The sequence below is a fragment of the Mustela lutreola genome, chromosome 5 (genome assembly GCF_030435805.1).
Source record: "Mustela lutreola isolate mMusLut2 chromosome 5, mMusLut2.pri, whole genome shotgun sequence".
Lineage (NCBI taxonomy): Eukaryota > Metazoa > Chordata > Mammalia > Carnivora > Mustelidae > Mustela > Mustela lutreola.
In genome coordinates, this window is record NC_081294.1 from 116720405 (window position 1) to 116731104 (window position 10700).

At 37.7% G+C, this 10700-nt stretch overlaps 1 pseudogene; it reads right to left on the reverse strand.

The window, feature by feature from the left end:
* Positions 1 to 5826: 5826 nt before the first annotated feature.
* On the reverse strand, positions 5827 to 6963 carry LOC131831409 (heterogeneous nuclear ribonucleoprotein A1-like; annotated as a pseudogene).
* Positions 6964 to 10700: the final 3737 nt, after the last annotated feature.

Consider the following 10700-nt stretch of genomic DNA (forward strand, 5'->3'; position numbering starts at 1 on the left):
ACAATTCACAGTGCTCACTATAGCACATACCTTCCCCAGTGTCCAAATGCAGCCACCCTATCCTTCCTTCTCTCCCCCAGAAACCCTCAGTTTGTTTCCTGAGTTTGAGAGTCTCTTATGGTTTTTTTCCCTCCACGGCCCCATTTTGTTTCATTTTTCCCTCCTTCCCCAGTGTGCACCCTCTGCTGTCCCTCTCAAATTCCTCAAGTTAGAGAGATCTTATGATAATTGTCTTTCTCTGATTGACTTATTTTCTTTAACATAATACCCTCTAGGTCCATCCACATCATTGCAAATGGCAAGATTTCATTTTTTGATGGCTGCATAGTATTCCATTGTATATATAAACTACATCTTCTTTATTCATTTTTCTGTTGATGGACATCTAGTCTTTTTCCATAGTTTGGTTACTGTGAACATTGCTGCTATAAACATTTGGGTGTGTATGCCCCTTCAGATCATTAAATTTGTATCTTTAGGGTAAATACCCAGTCATGAAATTTCTGGGTTGTAGGGCAGTTCTATTTTCAACTTTTTGGGGAACCTCCATACTGTTGTCCAGGGTGGCTGCACTAGCTTGATTCCCATCAACAATGTAGGCAGGTTCCCCTTTCTCTGCATCCTTGCCAACACTTGTCATTTCCTGACTGGTTAATTTTAGCCATTCTGACTGGTGTGAGGTGGTATCTCACTGTGGTTTTGATTTGTTTTTCCCTGATAATGAGTGATGTTGAGCACTTTTTCATGTGTCTGTTGGCCATCTGGATGTCTTCTTTGCAGAAATGTCTGTTTATGTCTTCTACCTATTTCTTGATTGGATTATATGATCTTTGGGTGCTGAGTTTGATAAGTTCTTTATAGATTTTGGATACTAGCTCTTTATCTGATATGTCATTTGCAAATATCTTCTCCCATTCTGTCAGTTGTCTTTTAGTTTTGTTGACTGTTTCCCTTGCTCAGCAAAAGCTTTTGATCTTAATGAAGTCCCAACAATTCATTTTTGCCCTTGCTTCCCTTGCCTTTGGCAATATTTCCAGGAAGAAGTTGCTGCAGCTGAGGTCAAAGAGGTTGCTGCCTGTGTTCTCCTCAAGGGTTTGGATGAATTCCTGTCTCACATTGAGGTCTTTCATCCATTTGGAGTCAATTTTTGTGTGTAGTGTAAGGAAATGGTCCAGTTTCATTTTTCTGCATGTGGCTGTCCAGTTTCCCGAACACCATTTGTTGAAGAGACTCTTTTTTCCATTAGATATTCTTTCCTGCTTTGTTGAAGATTAGTTGACCACAGAGTTGAGGGTCCATTTCTGGGCTCTCTATTTTGTTCCATTGATCTATGTGTCTGTTTTTGTGCCAGTACAATACTGTCTTGATGATGAGAGCTTGGTAATGGAGCTTGATGTCTGGAATTGTGATGCCGCCAACATTGGTTTTCTTTTTTCAACATTCCTCTGACTCTTCAGGGTCTTTCCTGTTTCCATATAAATTTTACGATTATTTGTTCCATTTCTTTGAAAAAAATTGATGGTATTTTGGTAGGGATTGTGTTAAATGTGTATATTGCTCTAGGTAGCATAGACATTTTCACAATATTTGTTCTTACAACCCATGAGCATGGTATGTTTTTCCATTTCTTTGTGTCTTCCTCAATTTCTTTCATGAATACTGTATTTTCTGCATACAGATCCTTTGCCTCTTTGGTTAGATTTATTTCTGGGTATCTTATGGTTTTGAGTGCCATTGTAAATGGGATCATCTCCTTAATTTCTCTTTCTTCTGTCTTGTTGTTGGTATATAGAAATGCAACTGATTTCTGTGCATTGACTCAATACAGCATCAGAATAGAAAATCAAGGTACTTTTCTTCTTTCTGAAGAACTTCCTTCAAGAATTCTAGTAGTCCAGATCTAATGGCAGCTGAGTCTCTCAACTTTTGTTTTTTTGCAAGTTTTCATTAGTTTACCTTCATTTTGGAAGACACTCTCACTGGGTATAGAATTCTAGCTTTCTTTCAGTATTTTAAACATGTTACTCTCTTTACTTCTAGCCTGGAGAGTTTCCAATGAGAAATATGCTTAATATTCATGTTTTTGTTACTCTTTAGATCATGTTCTTCCCCCACCCCTAAGTGCTTTTAAGATCATCTCTTTATCACTGGTAATTAGCAATTAAATTATGATGTGCCTTGTTATATTTTTCTTTCTGTTTATTATTTTGGGATACAATGATGCTCTTTGGCATGCTTTTGCAATTTTTATCAAATTTGGGAAATGGTCACTCTTACTTTAAATCTATGCTCTCTTTTTCTATCTTTTCTTTATGAGAATGTGATTGCAAGTTATTCGATCACTTGCTATTGTCCCACAAGTTACTGATCTCTGTGTTTCTTTGTTATCTTTTTCTTTCTTTGCTTTATATTTAATAGTTTCTCATGCTGTGTCTTCAAGTTCACAGATCTTTTCTTTTCTGTATCATCTGTTAATTTCATCAAGTGTATTTTAAATCTCATCTAGGACATTGTACTTTTCATTAGGAGTTTCATATATTTTTGTTTGTTTTAATTTGGTAGTATCTGTTTTGTCTTCCCTCATTATGCTCATGTTTTTCTCTATATTTTTTTATTTTTCATTTTAAAAAACATTTTATTTATTTATTTGACAGAGACACAGGAAGAGAGGGAACACAAGCAGGAGGAGTGGGAGAGGGAGAAGCAGATTTCCTCTTGTGCAAGGAGCTGGATTTGGGGCTCTATCCCAGGACCCCAGGATCATAACCTTAGTTGAAGGCAGACATTTAATGACTGAGACACCCAGCTGCCGTATATTCTTTTTTTCTTTTTTTAAATTTGAAGTGTGATTAACATAAAATATTATAGTAGTTTCAGGTGTACAGCATAGTGATGCAACATTTGTATGCATTATGAAGTGATCACTACCATAAATCTAGCTTCTGTCACCACACAAATTTGTTACATATTATTAACCAATATATTCTCAATACTGTACATTGTATCTCCTACTTATAACTGGAAGATAATACTTTTAATCTTCTATCTTATTTCACCCATTTTCCCTCTGCCCTCCCTCTGGCATCTACCAGATTGTTCTCTGTATCTATGCATCTATTTCTGCTTTGTTCCATTTGTTCCTTTGTTTTGTTTTTAGGTTCAAAATACAGTGAAATCATATGGTATTGGTCTTTTTCTGTGTGACCTAGCATAATATACTCTAGGTCCATCTATATTGTTGCAAATGGCAAGATTTCATTCTTTTTTAATGGCTGAGTGATATTCCATTTTATATATCTTTTTATCCATTTATCTTTTATCCATTTATCTCTTAGTAGACATTTAAGTTGCTTCTTTCTGTATTGGCTGTTGTAAATAATGTTGTAGTGAGTATAGAGGTGCTTATATCTTTTTGAACTAATGGTTTTATTTTTTTTGGATAAATACTCAGAAGTGAAATTGCTGGATCACATAGTAGTTCTATTTTTAATTTTTTAAGGAATGTCTATACTGTTCCCTAGTGGCTGAACAAATTTACATTCGCACCACAAGTGTTCCTTTTTCTTTAAATATTGTTATTTATCATCTTGTTATTTCTCATTTTTTTGATACTACCCATTCTGGGAGGTTTGAGATGATGTCTAATTATGGTTTTGATTTTCATTTCCGTATTGATTAGTCATGTTGAGCATCATTTTATATGTCTGTTGGCCATCTATATGTTTCTGTGGAGAAATGTCTATTCAGGTGCTTTGCATATTTTGAAACTAGATTGTGTGGGTTGTTTTCTTTTTTTGATATTGAGTTGCATAAGTTCTGTATGTATTTTGGATGTTACCCTCATCAATTTTATCATTTGCAAGTATCTTCTTCCATTAATAAGTTGTCTTTTTGTTTCATTGATGATGACTTTCACTGTACAAAAGCTTCTTGGTTTGATGTAGTCTCATTTGTCTATTTCCCTATATTCTTGAGCAGTTGAGAATATTTATAATAGCTATTTTAAGATCTTTGTTAATTTTATTATGTTTGTCATTTCTGGATCTGTTTATATTGATTTTTCTCTTGGTTATGAGTCATATTTTTCCAGCTGCTGTATATAATTAATAATTTTGACTTGGTGCCAGACAATCCCTCCCGCACTTCTCGTGAATTTTTTGTTGTAGGGCATAAAATTTGTTATATTCTTTTAGTATTAGATTTTAAAAATGTCATCCAGTTAAATTTGGGGGGCTTTGTTTGATTCATTTGAGGTTTCTTTTATGCTTTGTTAGTGAGGTCCAGGGCATCTTTTAGTCCAGGGCTAAGTTAATTTCATTTCTGAGAGATACCTTTCTGAGGATTTTAATTTATCTTACTAGAATTATGATGTCTTTTCTACTATGACTGATGGGAACACAAACATTTCCCAGCCCTGTGCAATCTTGGAGAATTATCTACTCTTTTGTAGGTGGAGAGGGGATAGGGATTCGTTTCTGTTACTCCATCACAGTCAGGAATGACGTCCTACAGGGTAATTTTGAATATGAACTCATATTCTTCAATGGGTATATGTTATTACAATTTTTTTATTTGTTTTGTCAGTTTATGGAAACTTTTTCAAAGAATTTGTTCATTTCATATAAGTCATGAGATTTGTATAAGATTGTTTATGGTATCTTGTTGTTATTCTTTAATGTCACTAGGATCTATAATATCTCATCAGTTTTTTTTTTAAAGATTTTATCTATTTATTTGACACAGAGAGAGAGAGATCACAAGCAGGCGGGGTGGGGGGAAGCAGACTCCCTGCTGAGCAGAGAGCCTGACACAGGACTCAATCCCAGGATCCTGACATCATGACCTGAGCTGCAGGCAGAGGCTCAACCCACTGAGTCACCCAGGCACCCCATCTCATCATTTTCTTTTTTAAGAGAATTTTTTTTTTTTTTTTTAGATTTTTAAAAGTTTGACAGAGATTCAAGTAGGCAGAGAGAGAGGAAGGGAATCAGGCTCCCTGCTGAGCAGAGAACCCAATGCGGGGCTTGATCCCAGGACCCTGAAGTCATGACCTGAGCCAAAGGCAGAGGCTTTAACCCACTGAGCCACCCAGGTGTCCCTTAAGAGAATGTTAAATCATTTATTGATTACACATGATAATGGATGAAACACAAGCTTTAATCCCATCTATAATTTTATCTGATACCATAATTCAATTTAGATATATTGCATAGGATATACCAACAATCATATTAATAACCAAATAAAGTCCAGGACTTTGTTTGGGTGAACTTTTAATGGTGAACTCCAGTCACAACACATTAACTGTCAGTTCAACTATACCAAGGTTTGTGGAGACAATGGCTTCTGTGCCCAAGCAGGTTGCAGACAAATTTCAAAAGGAACCTGACATCACCCTGAAAGAATTCTAATTTCATACTGTTGGGGTAGTATACCAAGATGGCTTCAGAGTAGACTAACTTAACACAGCACATTTGAAAAAAAAAAAAGGACACATTTATTCAGTGTCATGAAAAGACTATTACATTTAGCAATCAACATCATGGGTGCAAAAAAAAAAAAAAAACTACATTAAAACACTTTGTTTGAATGCTTTACACTTTCCACAGAACAGAAACTAAAATAACCTGTTATACAATTAGTCACAAATACAGTCCTCGAGTTTTTTGCCCATACACATGAGTATTGTCTAAAACATGTCTTCTTTTAGCAGGTAGGCCCTGACACCATTGTGCTTGGCTGAGTTCACAAATCTGTTGTAAACAGTAGCTTCCCTGTCATTTCTCTGGCTCTCTTCTCCTGCTAAGCTTTGTTTCCTGGCAGTAATTAAAACCTTTTGCCACTGCTGTAGCTACTGCTGCTGCTGGAACCACCATAGCCACCTTGGTTTTGTGGTTTGGCAAAGTATTGTCCTCTATGACCATAGGGGCCAGAGTTTCTGCCTCCAAAATTTCCTCCTTTCATGGGTCCAAAATTTGAGGATTGATTGTTGTAATTGCCAAAACCATTATAGCTTCTGCCACCTCCTAAGTTGCCTCCAGTACCACCACCATAGCTGCCTCTACCTCCTCTGCTATTATAGCTATCCTAGCTGCCACTCCCACCATAGCCACTGTCCTGGTTTCCACAACCTTGTCCACCACTTCCATAGTCCCTGTTTCTTCCAGAGTAACCAGGGCCACCTCCTCATAACCACCATCATTACCAAATTCTTTATAGCCATCCCCACTGCCACCATATCCACCACCACCTCAACTGCCACCAAAGCCACCTCAGCCACTGAAATTCCCTCCATGACCAAAGTTGTCATTCCCACTAAGACCACCTCCACCGACACCACCAAAGTTTCCAGAACTACTTTGACCTCTTTGGCTGGATGAAGCACTAGCCATCTCTTGCTTACATAGGGATTTTCTTATGTCACAGTTGTGGCCATTCACAGTATGGTATTTTGAATAACAATCTTGTCTACAGAGTGATGGTCATCAAATATTACAAAAGAAAAATCCCTCCTTTTGCCACTGCCTCAGACAGTCATGATCTCAATTGCTTCGATTTTCCCATACTGTTCAAAAGAATCTCTTAGATGATATTCTTCAGTGGCTTCTTTAATGCCACCAACAAAAATCTTTCTCACAAAAAGTGAATGTTGTCACTTAAGTGGGCACCAGGTCTTTGAGACTCTTCTCTTGAGACAGCCTTCTTTGGTTCCACAACTCTTCCATCCACCTCATGTGGCCTTGCATTCATAGCTTCATCCACCTCCTCCACAGTGGCACACATGACGAAACCAAAGCCTCTGGAGCACCAGGTGTTTGGATCTCTCATTAGCACACAGTCTGTAAGTGCTCCCCATTGCTCAAAATGGCTCCTCAGACTCTCATAAGTTCTTTCAAAGCTCAGACCTCTGATGAAGAGCTTTTGCAGTTGTTCAGGTTCTTTGGGAGACTCTGACTTAGACATGATGGTGGAGGGAAGAGAGATTTTAATGATGCTTATTTGGTGGTGTCCATGGGCAGAAAGAATGTAATATCTTATCTTTAATTCTCAGTATTGGTGATTATGGAACCCAGAGTGCCCTAGAGCAGTTCTCTCAGTTCTCCTTCTCTGCCATGCTCCCAGACTTCTGCAGACCCTGTACACCTGTGCCTCAGAGTGTGGTGTGTCTCTCTCATCTCTTCTGTTTTTCTCCTAATACTCCTCATCAACAAATTATTATTAAGAAATAATTGATAGTTGGAGTAAATAACTGGTATGATCTAGGGCTGTATGGGCTTTTGCAAGCTAATTGCTGAATTTTTCAGGAATTTTGCAAGCCAGGTTTTTAAACACAGTCTTCATTAAAGATTAAACTATAAAAAAGAAATAATTAATATACATCACTGTAGAAGTTCAAGGCATAAAATATGATGGTTTGATTTACATGTATTGTAAAATACCCCACCAGGTATTCATCATCTCATAAAGATAAAAGAAAAAGAAAAAAAAAAGAAGAAAAGGAAGAACAAAGTTTTTCCTTGTGATGAGAACTCTTAGTATTTACTCTCTTAGCAACTTTCCAGTGTGTCATACAGCAGTTGTTAGCTCTAGTTATCATTTGTACATTACATCCCTAGTAATTACTTATCTTATAATTGGAAGCTTACCTTCTGATCATCCTTCTCCAATCCCCACTGTCCTGACTTCTTGCACAAATGTGATCTCTATGATTTTTTTAAAAGATTCCATTTGTAAGTGAGGTCATATAGTGTTTGTCTTTCTTTCTTTTTAAAAATATTTTATTTATTCATTTGAGAGAGAGAGAGAAAGAGAAAGAGAGAGCGAGCACAAGTAGGGTGAGAAGCAGACTCCCCCCCTGCTGGCAGACAGACATGGGGTTTGATCCTAGGACCTGGAGATCAAGCCCTGAGCTGAAGACAGGCACTTAACCATCTGAGCCACCCAGGTGCCCAGTGTTTGTCTTTCTCTGACTTATTTCACTTAGCATAATGCCTTCCAGGTCCATCCATGTTATTGCAAATAGTAGGATTTCTTTCTTTTTTATAGGTATTATTACATTGTATATATACACACCTCATTTTCTTTATCCATTGACCTATTGGTGGACACTTAGATTTTTTTCATGTCCTGGCTGTTGTAAATAATACTACAGTGAACATGGGTGTGCCAGTATCTTTTCAAGTTTGTCTTTCTGTTTCCTTTGGATTTATTCCCAGATGGGGCTCATGGACATTTGATGAAGATCTGTGGAAAAGGTGCAGATTCTTTTTGTTTAGTTCTCCTAGGGATTCTAAAGTCTCATACTATCCCTAACTGGTGTTTAAAGTTTAGTTAAAATTTCATCTATTTTCTTCTTACCTGTATCTAAGGTGGTTTTGTCCTACTCCCATGTCTCTGCCAAAGACACAAGCAGCCAAAGAGGGTCAGCATGTTCTGTATTATAGCTCATTGGACTCACTGCATTCTTAGGACACTGATGGACATAAAAACATCTGTGATTTTATAGGTAATCTGTCTTGCTATTGTTAGAATGTAAGTGGTGTTCTTCTCAAGTTTCTACATTTTCTTTTAATGTCCATGCTGAAAGTTGCTCCTAATAGAGACCAATGTTGGCACTGAAGAAAAAGAGCAGGGATGATTGGAATGTTTCAGCCCTAGGGGATACTTCTCACTGCTGGCTACAGCACTGACTCAAGTTCTCACTCCCTGTTTCAAATGGTTATGTGTTGTTGTATCCGGAGGCTTTTGCAGAGCTCTCCATCCTATGCCCTATAACCTGCTACTTTAAAAAATTTATTATTTTTTTTCAGTTTTTAATTATGTTCAGTTAGCCAACCTATGGTACATCATAAGATTTTGTTGTAGTGTTCAACGATTCATTAGTTGGGCATAACACACAGTGCTCATCCCAACACGTGCCTTCCCTAATACCCATCACCTGGTATAACCTGATATATATTTTTTTTCCATTTAGCTCCATTTTATTATTTTTTTTAATTTTTTATAAACATATATTTTTATCCCCAGGGGTACAAATCTGTGAATCGCCAGGTTTACACACTTCACAGCACTCACCAAAGCACATACCCTCCCCAATGTCCATAACCCCACCCCCTTCTTCCATCCCCCTCCCCCCAGCAACCCTCAGTTTGTTTTGTGAGATTAAGAGTCACTTATGGTTTGTCTCCCTCCCAATCCCATCTTGTTTCATTTATTTTTCTCCTACCCACTTAAGCCCCCATGTTGCATCACCACTGCCTCATATCAGGGAGATCATATGATAGTTGTCTTTCTCTGCTTGACTTATTGTGCTAAGCATGATATGCTCTAGTTCTATCCACGTTGTCACAAATGGCAAGATTTCACTTCTTTTGATGGCTGCATAGTATTCCATTGTGTATATATACCACATCTTCTTGATCCATTCATCTGTTGATGGACATCTAGGTTCTTTCCATAGTTTGGCTATTGTGGACATTGCTGCTATAAACATTCGGGTGCACGTGCCCCTTTGGATCACTACGTTTGTATCTTTAGGGTAAATACCCAATAGTGCAATTGCTGGGTCATAGGGCAGTTCTCTTTTCAACATTTTGAGGAACCTCCATGCTGTTTTCCAGAGTGGTTGCACCAGCTTGCATTCCACCAACAGTGTAGGAGGGTTCCCCTTTCTCCGCATCCTTGCCAGCATCTGTCATTTCCTGACTTGTTGATTTTAGCCATTCTGACTGGTGTGAGGTGATATCTCATTGTGGTTTTGATTTGTATTTCCCTGATGCCGAGTGATATGGAGCACTTTTTCATGTGTCTGTTGGCCATCTGGATGTCTTCTTTGCAGAAATGTCTGTTCATGTCCTCTGCCCATTTCTTGATTGGATTATTTGTTCTTTGGGTGTTGAGTTTGCAAAGTTCTTTATAGATTTTGGACACTAGTCCTTTATCTGATATGTCGTTTGCAAATATCTTCTCCCATTCTGTCAGTTGTCTTTTGGTTTTGTTAACTGTTTCCTTTGCTGTGCAAAAGCTTTTGATCTTGATGAAATCCCAATAGTTCATTTTTGACCTTGCTTCCCTTGCCTTTTGCGTTGTTCCTAGGAAGATGTTGCTGCGGCTGAGGTCGAAGAGGTTGCTGCCTGTGTTCTCCTCAAGGATTTTGATGGATTCCTTTCTCACGTTGAGGTCCTTGGTCCATTTTGAGACTATTTTTGTGTGTGGTGTAAGGAAATGGTCCAATTTCATTTTTCTGCATGTCGCTGTCCAATTTTCCCAACACCATTTATTGAAGAGGCTTTCTTTTTTCCCTTGGACATTCTTTCCTGCTTTGTCGAAGATTAGTTGACTGTAGAGTTGAGGGTCTATTTCTGGGCTCTCTATTCTGTTCCATTGATCTATGTGTCTGTTTTTGTGCCAGTACCATGCTGTCTTGATGATGATAGCTTTGTTATAGAGCTTGAAGTCCAGAACTGTGATGCCACCAACCTTGGCTTTCTTTTTCAGTATCCCTTTGGTTATTTGAGGTCTTTTCTGGTTCCATATAAATTTTAGGATTATTTGTTCCATTTATTTGAAAAAAAAAATGGATGACATTTTGATAGGTATTGCATTAAATGTGTAGATTGCTTTAGGTAGCATAGACATTTTCACAATATTTATTCTTCCAATCCAGGAGAATGGAACATTTTCCCATTTCTTTGTGTCTT